The sequence below is a fragment of the Chenopodium album genome, chromosome 10, assembly GCF_948465745.1.
Source record: "Chenopodium album chromosome 10, dcCheAlbu1.1, whole genome shotgun sequence".
Classification (NCBI taxonomy): Eukaryota; Viridiplantae; Streptophyta; class Magnoliopsida; order Caryophyllales; family Amaranthaceae; genus Chenopodium; species Chenopodium album.
The window spans coordinates 12,159,258-12,172,445 of NC_137843.1; the positions used below are offsets into that span (position 1 = coordinate 12,159,258).

The 13,188-nt window shown below is 34.1% G+C and overlaps 1 pseudogene across 1 annotated transcript; it reads left to right on the forward strand.

Moving 5' to 3' along the window:
* The first annotated feature begins 7,568 nt into the window (after positions 1-7,568).
* LOC145562255 (uncharacterized) lies at positions 7,569-13,188 on the forward strand (annotated as a pseudogene). Its single transcript, XR_014094302.1, has 2 exons — positions 7,569-7,744; positions 9,197-13,188. The product of XR_014094302.1 is annotated as an uncharacterized LOC145562255 (transcript).

The window sequence follows — 13,188 nt, forward strand, 5'->3', positions numbered from 1 at the left end:
ATATATATACAGTTTAAATCAAAAGTTTATCAATTGAAATGTAAACTACTGTTTCATTGAGCTAGCTAGTAACCTTTATTTGAGATGGTTGTTTTGAGTAGATTGAATATAAGTTATCAATTGAATGCATGATTGTGATTCTATATATCAAATTATCCATTCAAAATATACCTCAGAAAATCAAAAAAAAAATCGTATAGACAACAAAATGTGATTATTAGCTAAATTCAATGCTCCAATTACTTGAGAAAAATTCCCACATAACCAAAATTAATCAAACTACCTATTCAATACATATATCTATCAAAAACATGAAATTAAACAAAGATGAAATGTTAGCACAAAATATCTACTCGATATAGCAGAGCATTATTAGAACATGGAGCATATGTTTGCAAAATCAAATTACAATTGAAAAACCTATATTACTACAAAATCAAACTACAATCGAAAAACCTAGAGTGATTTCAAGAATGCTAGTCAAATAAGCGTGATTTAAACAAGATGAATCAACAAAATCGCACTCCACAAAATCGCAGTAAAATATTCGATCAATAAAATCAAACTAAAATTTGACACTTACCTTGAAATAATCAGATAAACCGTGAGAGAGATGACAAGTATGAGTAGATTAGTAGTGAAATCGCACTCCACAAACCCTAGAAATTGGGGGAAAATTGCATTTTGGAACCCTAGAAAATTGGGGAAATCATGAGGAGAGAGAAAAAAATCACATGAAAAAAATGATGTTCAGATTTTTGTTAGAAAGTAAAGGGTATATTTGTCTTTTTACAATATATATGTTTTTACAGATTTTTCCTTCCAAATCTTTTCAAAATTGGAAAGATTTTACTCTTAAGTAATTAATGAATTATTTTCCACCCATTTCCTTTCCATCCATTTCCTTTCCCTTCCTAATTTGCTATCCAAACAAAAGAAATTGTATCCCTCCCTTTCCCTTCTCTTCCTTTCCCCCCAAATCCTTCTATCCAAACACACCGTTAAGGTCGTAGACTTGTAGCAAATCTTTTGGACTAGGCTTGGTTTCTTTTAAACCCACACTTTATTTTAGAAACACCATTTATGATTTACCAGAACTAAAATACTATGACTTTAGACTAGGAGATCAAAAACCCTGGCAAAAAGAGAGGAGTTGGGCGTGAGTGAAGGATAGTTTAATTGGTTAGAGCTTTTCTCCTAATTTCAGAAGATTTTAAGATTGATTCTCATTACCTGCTTTTATCTCTCTCTAAACACCAAATCTTAGGGCTTGTTCACATTTACTTAATTTCAGTTCAGTTCAGCTCCAATCAGTTCATTTCAGTTCAGCTCCAATCAGTTCAGTTCAGTTCAGCTCCAGTTCAGTTCAGTGCAGTTCAGCTCCAATCAGTTCGGTTCAGTTCAGTTCAGCTCCTAATTTCCCTCTCTCATAAAATATTCATTTCAGCTCATTTCAACTCCAATTAATTCAGTTCAGTTCAATTCCAATCAGTTCAGTTTAACTCAGTTTAATAAATATGAACATGTCCTAAATTCCCAATATTTTATCCTCCTTAGTTCGCCGAGATTTATTCATATTGTTAGAATTTGGTTTACATTGTCAGTGGTTTCAAAATAATTAATCAATAAAATGATTTGAGTGGAAATTACTATTTTCATAAATAATTATTGTTACGTGTGACTATTTTTTCCTTACAATTCGTCAATTCCTATGCAATTGTTATTAGCTTTTTCATTTTTGTACTGTGTACTTTTTTCTTTTGTAAATAGTCGTACAAGTTGGAGCTTGTTAACATTAATCAGATAATAATATTTAGTAATGATGAAATGATGAATTATATAATAAACCTTATCATTAAAGTATGTCTGTCTTTAAAGAATATGTTAAATACAAATTCAGGCCCCTCTAGTTATTAAGAGGGAGACTTTACTTCATAAATTCAAAGGATATCTTATAATTTATGATGAAATAGAAAGGTATAGATGTAAAGCCCATTTTCCATATAAAGTGTTTAATTATCTAATATTTTTTTTTCTTTTTTTTTTTTATCGTGTGACACTAATAGGGATGAGCATAACAAGGTACTCTGTTGAAATTCCGAGAACTAGAATCGGAACCTGTTGCAACAGGTTCCTCAAAATGAGAATCGGAACCTGTTGAACAGGTTCCTGAAAAGTGGGAACCGGAACCAGAACCTGCAGGTTTCGGTTCCGATCAGGGTACCCTGTCTTTCAATGTATTTTGTACTTTTTTTGCAAATTATTTCAAAATAAATTGGAAGGTCATAAATTTATAGCTCTTACAACTTGCAAATACATCAAACTAAAAATAGTAATTTACCAAATATAATACATATATTGATGACTATTATTTAGTTATTAATTTATAAAAATTTGGACTTAATTTGATATATGATTTGGGTTTAAATAATATTTTTAATAGGTTACAGGGTAACCTATACTATAGGTTCCGATTTCAAAAAATCGAGAACCGGAACCTGTTGCAATAGGTTCCCCATTTTACTACCCGGAATCGGAACAGATTCCGATTCCAAAACCTGTGGTTCCTAACAAGTTCCGGTTCCGGTTCCGATTCAAGATACCCCGAATTTTTGCTCACCCCTAGACACTAATACATGATTCAAACACATTCACATTTACAATCTTCACGACGATTAAGACTTGTATCAACTTAGCATGGCATAATTAGCTTGTGATTTATTTTTGAATTCAAGATTGATTTAACCTCCCTTGTGATTATGTTTTTTTAAGAACATCCGTATTTTTTTTATTTTTTTTAGAGGGTCATAGACTAGGGGTAAGAATCGATCACATAATCTCTTGGGATCGGAAGAGAAGCTCTAACCACTTGAGTTGTTCTTCACTCTCAGAAAATCCGTTTGTTAAAGAGAGGTGGGTTGGAGTTGATCGAATTTTATTTTATTTTTTTTGACAAGAGGGTCGATCAAATTGGCCCGATGAATTGTGTGAAAAAGCTAAGTGATTTCCATGTGCAAAATTAGACGGAAAAGTAGAGGATTAATTAAAAATTCACTCTTTTTCATATGATTCCACCTATTTCGACAATTAAGGTATGCTTATTTTTTTTTTTTTTTTTTTTTTTTTTTTTTTTTTTTTACTAAGTTGTGTTACAATCGGTGTTTTCTCACATAAATAAATATAAAGTTCCTTCTTCTTTTTGACAAAGATAAAAATGTCTATTTTTAAAATATACCAATACTCCACTTTTTACAATGAGACTAAAGAGATTTTACTGATTATAAATGAATAAAAATATTTTAGTGGGGTGAATACTAATGAAACCCACCCAACCAACAGAGACTTTAAGAGGAGACAAGAAGGAGTAGCTATCTTTTTTTCGGTGTTTAGAGAGCCATAAGGGCGGGGTGAGAATTGATCCCAGAACTTCCTGAAATTGGAAGGAAGCTCTAACTACTTGAGCCATTCTTTACTCTCAGATAGCTCTCTGTTTCACTACTATATTCAATTTATGTGTTAACAAATTCCTAGTTCAATTTGGACCTTTAAGAGCTAAATCGATCCTCAAAAACTTATCCGAATAATTTTCGCAGCTAAAATAATTATGACACCTAAATCGATATATACATTTTATGACATTCAAAACGAGATACTTTTGTTATTTTGTCAATTCTGAACTCAATTCGAAACCTAAGAAATAAAATAACCCTTATTAACTACACATTTTTTCGACACGCAAAATGAGAAAAAAAAAATAATTAGCTGACCACTAACGACGAAAAACGTTACGTGGTACCAAAAGCTATAATTTTAGAATTTGATATGTAGTAAAATAAAAATAAATTTTAGATAGGTACCAAAAATCAAAATAGGGTCTTTTGGTGGTACCAAAAATCAAATTATCCGAAATTATAAAATTCTCTTGAAAGTTAAACTTGGATCAAAAAAACTACTCTCGTTCCTATTTTTTGCCCCATTTGACTCTTCATGGTTTTTAAGGCGGCTCTTACATCTTCATTTTCAAATGCATAAAAATAATTAAAAACTTGATATTAATAAAATATACAATTAGACGAATCCACAAAATTATACGTAACTACTTTATGCATGAGCGTGTGATGTTAGCTTTTGAGTAGTTTTTAGTAGTTTAATTAAGTTAAATCGCTACTTAAAATTAAACTACATCTGTTTATTTTTAGTTAACATTTTGACTTTATATTAGCATTATTCACACACTTTCCTTTGGTTGTATTTTGTGTGTTTATACGTAATGAAAATATAGTCACGTGTGATTTTGTTAGTGATGCGTTTCTTTAAGCAAGAAAGGCGAATATTTTAGTTCACAAAGATATAGCTCTATGTTTCTTGCATGAGTATTGAATATTTGGCCTTAAACTTGTAATTTTGGTAGCTATGTGTTTGATTTGTAAGTAACAGAAGATATGAAGATTATTAATCTTTCTCGGATTAATACTCAACTAGGATTTGCCTTCTTGGCTTAATTGCTCGTCTTCTCGACTAACAATAATTCTCAATAAACCAAAATTTTATTAATCTCCAATGAATAAACTAAACATTAACGTCGACTATTCTATTAATCTCCAATGAATATAATTTTCAAACTAGGCAATGAGAAACTCCATATATCTTGAGAATGGGTTGAACAACAATACTTGTAATATAAGATTACAATATTAGACATAGACATAGTTCATGAAAGTAAAATGTAAACAAACACGAGTACAAAGATAATTTAAGACGTACATTAATAGCAACAATAACTAACTTAATTGATCTTGTCTTATTTAATTTGGTGGAAAACGGCCAACAACGTAGCTTGATTCCTGCTTAATTACCCACCTTCGCAATAACCAGAAACAGGTCCAGATAATTCACAATAATATGGGTCGCAACATGGGTGAAACAAACCACATGGTTGATGTTTACCATAGCAAGTGAGGGTATTAGCTATAGTGTTGAGGTCTTTAGCGACCTCTTGAGAAAGGATGTTTGAGAGTAGGGGAAGACTGCGGCCCGAAGCCGAGGTGGTTTGAGGTTTGGTTGCAACCACCAATATGGCTACCAACATTAGAAGACTAGCCACCTTCTTCGTCTCCATCTCTCTTGTGAGCTTGATTATGAGCTTTCAAGATTTTGTGTGTTTTAAGGTTAGGAGTGTTTGTGTAGTGTGTTTTAGATTAGAGGAGAGGACCCTTATTTATAGTCGTAGTTGCTAGTTGGAATTCCATGTGTATTTTTTTTCTTCTTCTTTTTTAACTAGATTTTGTGATTTACAGTCTTATAAATGTGATTTACAGCCTTATAACATAGTCATTTAGGATCTTATTATATTCAACTTAACGCATAATTTTAAAATATAATTTTTTTAAATAATTTTAATTACCGATAATTAGAGATATTTACAAATGAATTCTTGTATTGTCAAACGTGATAAAAGAATTGTGTCATCGAATTTGAAACGGATGAATTGGTTAATAAGGATTTTTTTTGTGAGTAACTAACTACCTTAATATAGCTTAATAGCTATAGTTAGATCCTCTTCACTTCACCTTAAAAAAAATAATATTCATTAAAAATAATTTCAATTCAGTAAAAATAATTTCAGTTCAGCAAAAATAAATTCTGTTTAGTAAAAGTAAGTTCAGTTCAATAAAAATAATTTCAGTTCAGTAAAAATCAGTAACTTTAAAGAGGATATATAACATAAAATCAGTAAAAATAATTTCAGTTCAGCAAAAATAATTTCAGTTCAGTAAAAATAATTTGAGTTCAACAAAAATAATTTCAGTTCAGTAAAAATAATTTCAGTTCAGCAAAAATAAGGTGAAGTGAATGGGGGTCTTAGGCTAATAACTATTTTAGTTTTTTTTTTTTTTTTTTTTTTTTTTTTTTTTTTTTTTTTTTTTTTAAAAAAAATAACATATTACCTCCGTTTTAAATTAATTGCAACAATCAGACATTTTCTACTCACATCTATAACTATTACTAAAGTTAAAACCGATGACATCATTTTTGTAACCATGTCATTTTCTAATTAAAAAATTTCCCTCCAAAATTGATTATGACATCATCTTTATTTTTTTTCAATTTTTTATCTTTCCAACAAATAAATACAAATATTAGAACATTATTTTTTAAAAAATAAATAAAAGTACGAGTATCAATTACTAAAAGCGCATTAATGAAGTTTTTCTTCCCAAAAATACTCTTTCATATGATTTGTTGCAAAATTATTAATTAATTAATAATATAATATTAATAAAAATATCTTTTAAATTCTTAAATCGTGCATCGCACGAGTACTAATCTAGTTTATATTATTAGCACTACCTTTAAACAAAAATCATTCAAATTTCCGTGTTATAGTTGTGAAGTTAGCAATGGGCCTCACTTATGGAAAGGTGGATGGTTTCCATTTCAAGGTAATGGTAACAACCCAAATTGCATGTAGAAGATGATTACTTTTAAAATAAAATTTATAAGATAATTATTTGATTTTTTTATTTTTTGAGGGTACTGTTGATGAATCTTATAAGCACAAAGATCAGATAGAATCATAGAAGAAAAAAAAGTAAAATTCAGTCTCTTATTACGATGTATCATTGTTCTCATAAAACATTCAATACAATGAACTTGGAAAAAAAAGTTAAAACACATGAATAAATGAGGAGCGTTTTTGTAATTCTATCAAATAATAATAATAATAATAATAATAATAATAATAATAATAATAATAATAATAATAATAATAATAAAAAGGAACGTGGCCGGCGCATACCTTCAACTCAGCCTACAATTAGGAAAAAAATAATACTCGTACATGAAAGATAGACCTTGTTCACTTCATCTTAAAAAAATAATATTAAATAAAAATAATTTTAGTTTAGTAAAAATAAGTTCAGTTCAGTAAAAATAATTTCAGTTCAATAAAAATAAGTTCAGTTCAGTAAAATTCAGTAATCATAAAAAAGAAATACAATAGCAAATCATTAAATATAATTTCGGTTCAGCAAAAATAATTTCAATTCTAAACTGAACTTATTTTTACTAAAATTATTTTTACTAAACTAAAATTATTTTTATTTAATATTATTTTTTTAAGGTGAAGTGAACATGGCCTGAACGGACTTTATTATCTTATCTTATTTATCCTAAACTAAACTTTTTTTTTATTTTTTTGAATAAGAAAACTGAACTTATGGAATATTAGATACTCGTATGAACTAAATGTAAATATGGCCCTGTTCACTTCACTTTAAAAAAATAGTATTCAATAAAAATAATTTCAGTTTAGTAAAATAATTTCAGTTCAGTAAAAACAAGTTCAGTTCAGTAAAATTAATTTCAGTTCAGTAAAAATAATTTTAGTTCACTAAAATTCAATTTTCTTAAAGAAGAATTATAATAGAAAATCAGTAAAAATAATTTCAGTTCAGCAAATATAATTTTGTTTCGCTAAAAATAATTTTAGTTCAGCAAAAATAAGGTGAAGTAACGGGATTTAAATTAAACAAACCGGCCCTAATTAAAAAAAAAAAAAAAAAAACGTTCTCTCTCTTATTAACCAGTAAAAATGTATGAACCCTAATTTTTCCCTTCGTAATCGCGCTACTCTAATTCTCAAAAAATTACTACTCTAGTTCTTCGCTCCTACTAGACGCTCAGATTTCACACATTGTTGCTCCAAATCATTGCTCGAAGTCGTTCAAATCGCAATTCTAAGGTATCGATTTTGTTAAATTTTTGCAATTCTACTAATTTTGGCTCAAAATTATGTGATTAAGCTTTTGATTTTGTAAGAATGTGTTGATTCTCGAAATCCTTGCTCTAAATTTGTTGATTATTTTTTATCAATTTGTTGCTGCATGTTAGTATTGCTAACTCTGCAAGTTTTTGGGGTTTTTTAATTATGCAAGTAATGTAGTGGCAATGTCAGATATATTGTGGATTTCCTACTTGTTGCTAATGGAGTTTTTGATAATGGATTTTCAAAAAAATCTGCTAGTGATTAGGATTACGAATGAGGTTATACGGATGAACAACGAGCTCATGCTCAAGTAATAAGATCAAGGTAGCATTAGCATACTGTAGTTTTAAGTACTTTCTGAAATATATGTCATAATTTCTTTCTTGAGTTGTATGATGATATATAATCTAATTTTAAGTGATGGCTGATTTTGCAAAGCTTAATTCCAAATGACACTTGAATTATTATCCTGATAAGAAATTGTTTAATTATTTATTTATGTTTATAAATAATGAACATGCTAACCACCTTCCAATAAACTGTATTTCCAATTGGCTGTATAATATACCAAGTATAACATTGAGCTTGAAATTGTCTAATTTGGAACGTTTTGAGGGCGAAATTTTTTGCCCTCTTTGGCTCTGATCTAAGAGGACGGAAAATTGAAGTTTCCCTTTGAAGCTAATAGGACGAAGCTAAAAGGGCGACTTGAGGGCAATTTTAAAGTCGCCCTCTTTACTTAATAGGGCGAAATTTTTACCTAATAGGGCGATTTAAATCGCCCTCTTTGATCTTATTTATTGTAGCGATTGTTTATATAGCCCTGTTTGTTTGTATTGTTGCCCTTGTTGGCAATGAGGGACACTGTTTATGTAATCTTTATTTTCAAATTGACTCATGAGGATTTAAAAATATATTTAGAAGGTTTTTTGACGAGTTTAATTTTGGAGATTTTGCCAAAAAAAAAAAAAAATTAAATCAGTTTACTTACCATTTTACTCTTTTCCAATCCTCTCTCCACCGCCCATCCCCTTCACTGTCATAGCGCCACCCAGCACTCAACTAATTAAACCGCCACATAACAATTACCAAAAGTTTACATCTTTCACTTTTCAATGTTTAGGGGTTTTCGAAACCCTAATTCTTTTTTTTTTCCCACTCTGACTTCTTCACCATTATCGTGCACTGCATCTTCTTTTCCCATGTATCTATTTCTCTCTTTAGATTCGTGTTTTTAATTCCTGCTCATACTTTTCTGATTTGCAATTTCAATTTAATCTCTTGATTGTATGCTTGATTGTTTCTTTTCTTGCAATTTTCTGTGAATTTGTGATTTGATTAGCTTGAATTTTTTTCTTTGATTGAGATTATTGTTTATGTTTAAATTTGCTGGTTGAACTCATTAGATTTTATTTATTTTTGGTACAGATTTCTGTTGAAGTGAATAGGAAGGGTTATCAGTTTAGATTTGAGAAATGGCGTCGATAGACCCAGAGATAGCTAAAACTCAGGAGGAGAGGAAGAAGATGGAGCAGGAACTAGCCTCTCTTTCATCTCTTACCTATGATACTGATCTTTATGGGAGTAGTGGGAGGGAGGATTATGTCCAGTCAATCCCTGTTGATGACGATGAAGATAATGCCGATGCTATGGATAATGAGGTGGCTCGGAAATTGGCTTCTTACACGGCTCCGAAGTCTCTTTTAAAGGAAATGCCTGGTGCTGGGGCTGACTATGATGATGGGTTGAGGAAGCCACAAAGGATTATTGATCGTGAGGATGATTATCGGAGGAGGAGGCTTGATCGGGTTATTTCTCCTGCGAGGCATGATGCTTTTGCGATGGGGGATAAGACCCCGGATGTTGGTGTCAGGACTTATGCTGATGTGATGAGGGAGGAGGCGCTGAGGAGAGATAAGGAGGAGACGTTGCGATTGATTGCTAAAAAGAAGAAAGAAGAGGAGGAGCAGAAGAAGAGTTTGGAAGAGGAGAAAGGAGCTGGTGGTGTTGTTGCTGCTCAAGCTCAGCCTTCTCAGAAGAGGAGAAATAGGTGGGATCAATCTCAGGATCAGCAAGGGGATGAGGGTGTAGCAAAGAAAGCGAAGTCTTCCTCTGACTGGGATTTAGCCGATTCTACCCCTGGAATTGGAAGGTGGGATGCCACTCCCACACCAGGGAGACTTGGCGATGCTACACCATCTGCTAGGAAGAATAGGTGGGATGAGACACCAACACCTAGTCGTGCACAAGATTCTGATTCTACTCCGTCTGCTGGTGGGCTCACTCCTGGTGCCACTCCTGCTGGATCGACGTGGGATGCCACTCCAAAAATCACTGGTATGGCAACACCGACACCTAAACGTCAGAGATCAAGGTGGGATGAGACTCCAGCTACCATGGGGAGTGCAACACCCATGGCTGGGGCAACTCCTGCGGCTATGACCCCTGGTGTGACACCTGTTGGTGGAGTTGATATGGCTACACCTACTCCTGGGCAGATTAATCTGCGTGGCCCTGTAACTCCTGAACAGTATAACTTGATGAAGTGGGAGAAGGATATTGAAGAGAGGAACAGACCCTTGACTGATGAAGAGCTTGATTCCATGTTCCCACCTGAAGGATATAAGATCTTGGATCCTCCTGCTTCATATGTGCCAATTAGGACCCCAGCAAGGAAGCTTCTTGCCACACCCACTCCAATGGGGACTCCACTTTATCAAATACCAGTTGAAGACAGGAATCAGCAGTTTGATGTTGGAAAGGAACCTGCTAATGGGTTGCCATTTATGAAACCTGAGGATTATCAATATTTTCAGGCGTTGTTGAATGATGAAAACGAGGAGGAGCTGTCACCAGAGGAGCAGAAGGAAAGAAAGATTATGAAGTTGCTACTTAAAGTGAAAAATGGTACTCCTCCTCAGAGGAAGACTGCATTGCGGCAACTTACTGACAGAGCAAGAGAATTTGGTGCTGGTCCGTTGTTTAACCAAATTTTGCCTCTGCTTATGCAGCCGACATTGGAAGACCAAGAACGACATCTTCTTGTGAAAGTTATTGACAGGGTGCTGTACAAGCTTGATGAGTTGGTTCGACCTTTTGTGCACAAAATTCTTGTGGTTATTGAGCCACTCTTAATTGATGAAGACTACTATGCCCGTGTTGAGGGGAGGGAGATTATTTCAAACTTGAGCAAGGCTGCTGGACTGGCTACTATGATTGCTGCCATGAGACCGGATATTGATAATATTGATGAGTATGTCAGGAATACAACCGCAAGGGCTTTTAGTGTTGTGGCTTCAGCTCTAGGTATACCTGCTCTGTTGCCATTTTTAAAGGCAGTATGTCAAAGTAAGAAGTCATGGCAAGCTAGGCATACAGGTATTAAGATTGTCCAACAGATAGCCATTTTGATTGGTTGTGCTGTTCTGCCGCACTTAAGATCTTTGGTGGAGATCATAGAACATGGTCTTAATGATGAGAACCAGAAGGTCAGAACAATTACTGCGCTTTCTCTGGCAGCTCTAGCTGAGGCTTCAGCCCCGTATGGTATTGAGAGTTTTGACTCTGTATTGAAACCTCTGTGGAAAGGTATCAGATCACACCGTGGAAAGGTCTTGGCTGCATTCCTGAAGGCCATTGGTTTTATCATTCCGTTGATGGATGCTCTTTATGCTAGCTACTATACAAAAGAAGTTATGTTTATTCTTATTCGAGAGTTCCAGTCACCAGATGAAGAAATGAAGAAGATTGTTCTGAAAGTGGTTAAGCAGTGTGTTAGCACTGAGGGTGTAGAGGCTGACTACATTAGAAGTGATATCCTTCCTGAATTTTTTAAGAACTTTTGGGTTAGGAGAATGGCTCTTGACCGAAGAAATTACAAGCAGCTTGTGGAAACTACTGTAGAGATAGCCAACAAGGTTGGCGTTGCTGATATAGTTGGTAGGATAGTGGAGGATCTTAAAGATGAAAGTGAACCCTATAGGCGTATGGTCATGGAGACAATAGAGAAAGTTGTGACAAACTTGGGGGCATCTGATATTGAATCTCGCTTGGAGGAGCTTCTGATTGATGGTATTCTGTACGCCTTTCAAGAGCAGACAAGTGATGATGCCAATGTCATGCTTAATGGTTTTGGCGCTGTGGTCAATGCCCTTGGCCAAAGGGTCAAACCTTATCTCCCCCAGATATGTGGTACAATTAAGTGGCGTTTGAATAACAAGAGTGCAAAAGTAAGACAGCAGGCTGCTGACCTTATCTCCCGAATTGCAGTGGTTATGAAACAGTGTGGAGAGGAGCAGCTTATGGGTCACTTGGGTGTGGTTTTGTATGAGTATCTAGGAGAAGAGTATCCAGAAGTGCTGGGTTCAATCTTGGGAGCACTGAAAGCAATTGTTAACGTCATCGGTATGACCAAGATGACTCCACCAATCAAAGATCTGCTACCTAGGTTGACTCCTATTTTAAAGAACAGGCATGAGAAAGTACAGGAGAACTGCATTGATCTTGTGGGACGTATTGCAGATCGTGGAGCAGAATTTGTTCCTGCAAGAGAGTGGATGAGGATATGCTTTGAGCTTCTGGAGATGCTCAAGGCTCACAAGAAAGGAATTCGAAGAGCCACTGTCAACACCTTTGGGTACATCGCCAAAGCTATTGGACCTCAGGATGTCTTGGCTACTCTTCTTAACAACCTTAAGGTGCAAGAACGTCAGAACCGTGTTTGTACAACTGTGGCTATTGCAATCGTTGCTGAGACTTGCTCACCTTTCACCGTTTTGCCAGCTCTTATGAATGAATACCGTGTTCCTGAGCTTAACGTGCAGAATGGTGTCCTCAAATCTCTGTCTTTCCTCTTTGAATATATTGGTGAAATGGGAAAGGATTATATCTATGCCGTGACTCCTCTCCTTGAAGATGCTCTTATGGACAGGGACCTGGTTCATCGTCAGACTGCAGCTTCTGCCGTGAAACATATGGCTCTTGGTGTTGCAGGTCTAGGCTGTGAAGATGCTTTGGTGCATCTTATGAATTACGTGTGGCCCAATATCTTCGAGACTTCACCTCACGTTATTAACGCTGTTACAGAAGCCATTGAGGGAATGAGAGTTGCATTGGGTGCCGCTGCAATACTGAACTACTGTCTGCAGGGTTTGTTCCACCCAGCAAGGAAAGTTAGGGAAGTCTACTGGAAGATATATAATTCTCTGTATATTGGAGCTCAGGATGCTCTTGTTGCTGCTTATCCGACTTTGGAAAATGAAGGAGAAAACATCTATAGTAGACCCGAGTTGTTGATCTTTGTGTAAAGTTAGATGATGCATTTCAGATTTTGCAGATCTCTCATTCCACCCTTTGAAACTGTTTCTTAACTAAACTGTTGTAGTGACCTATGCTGAGTAATTGCTTAGATTTGTTTTCAA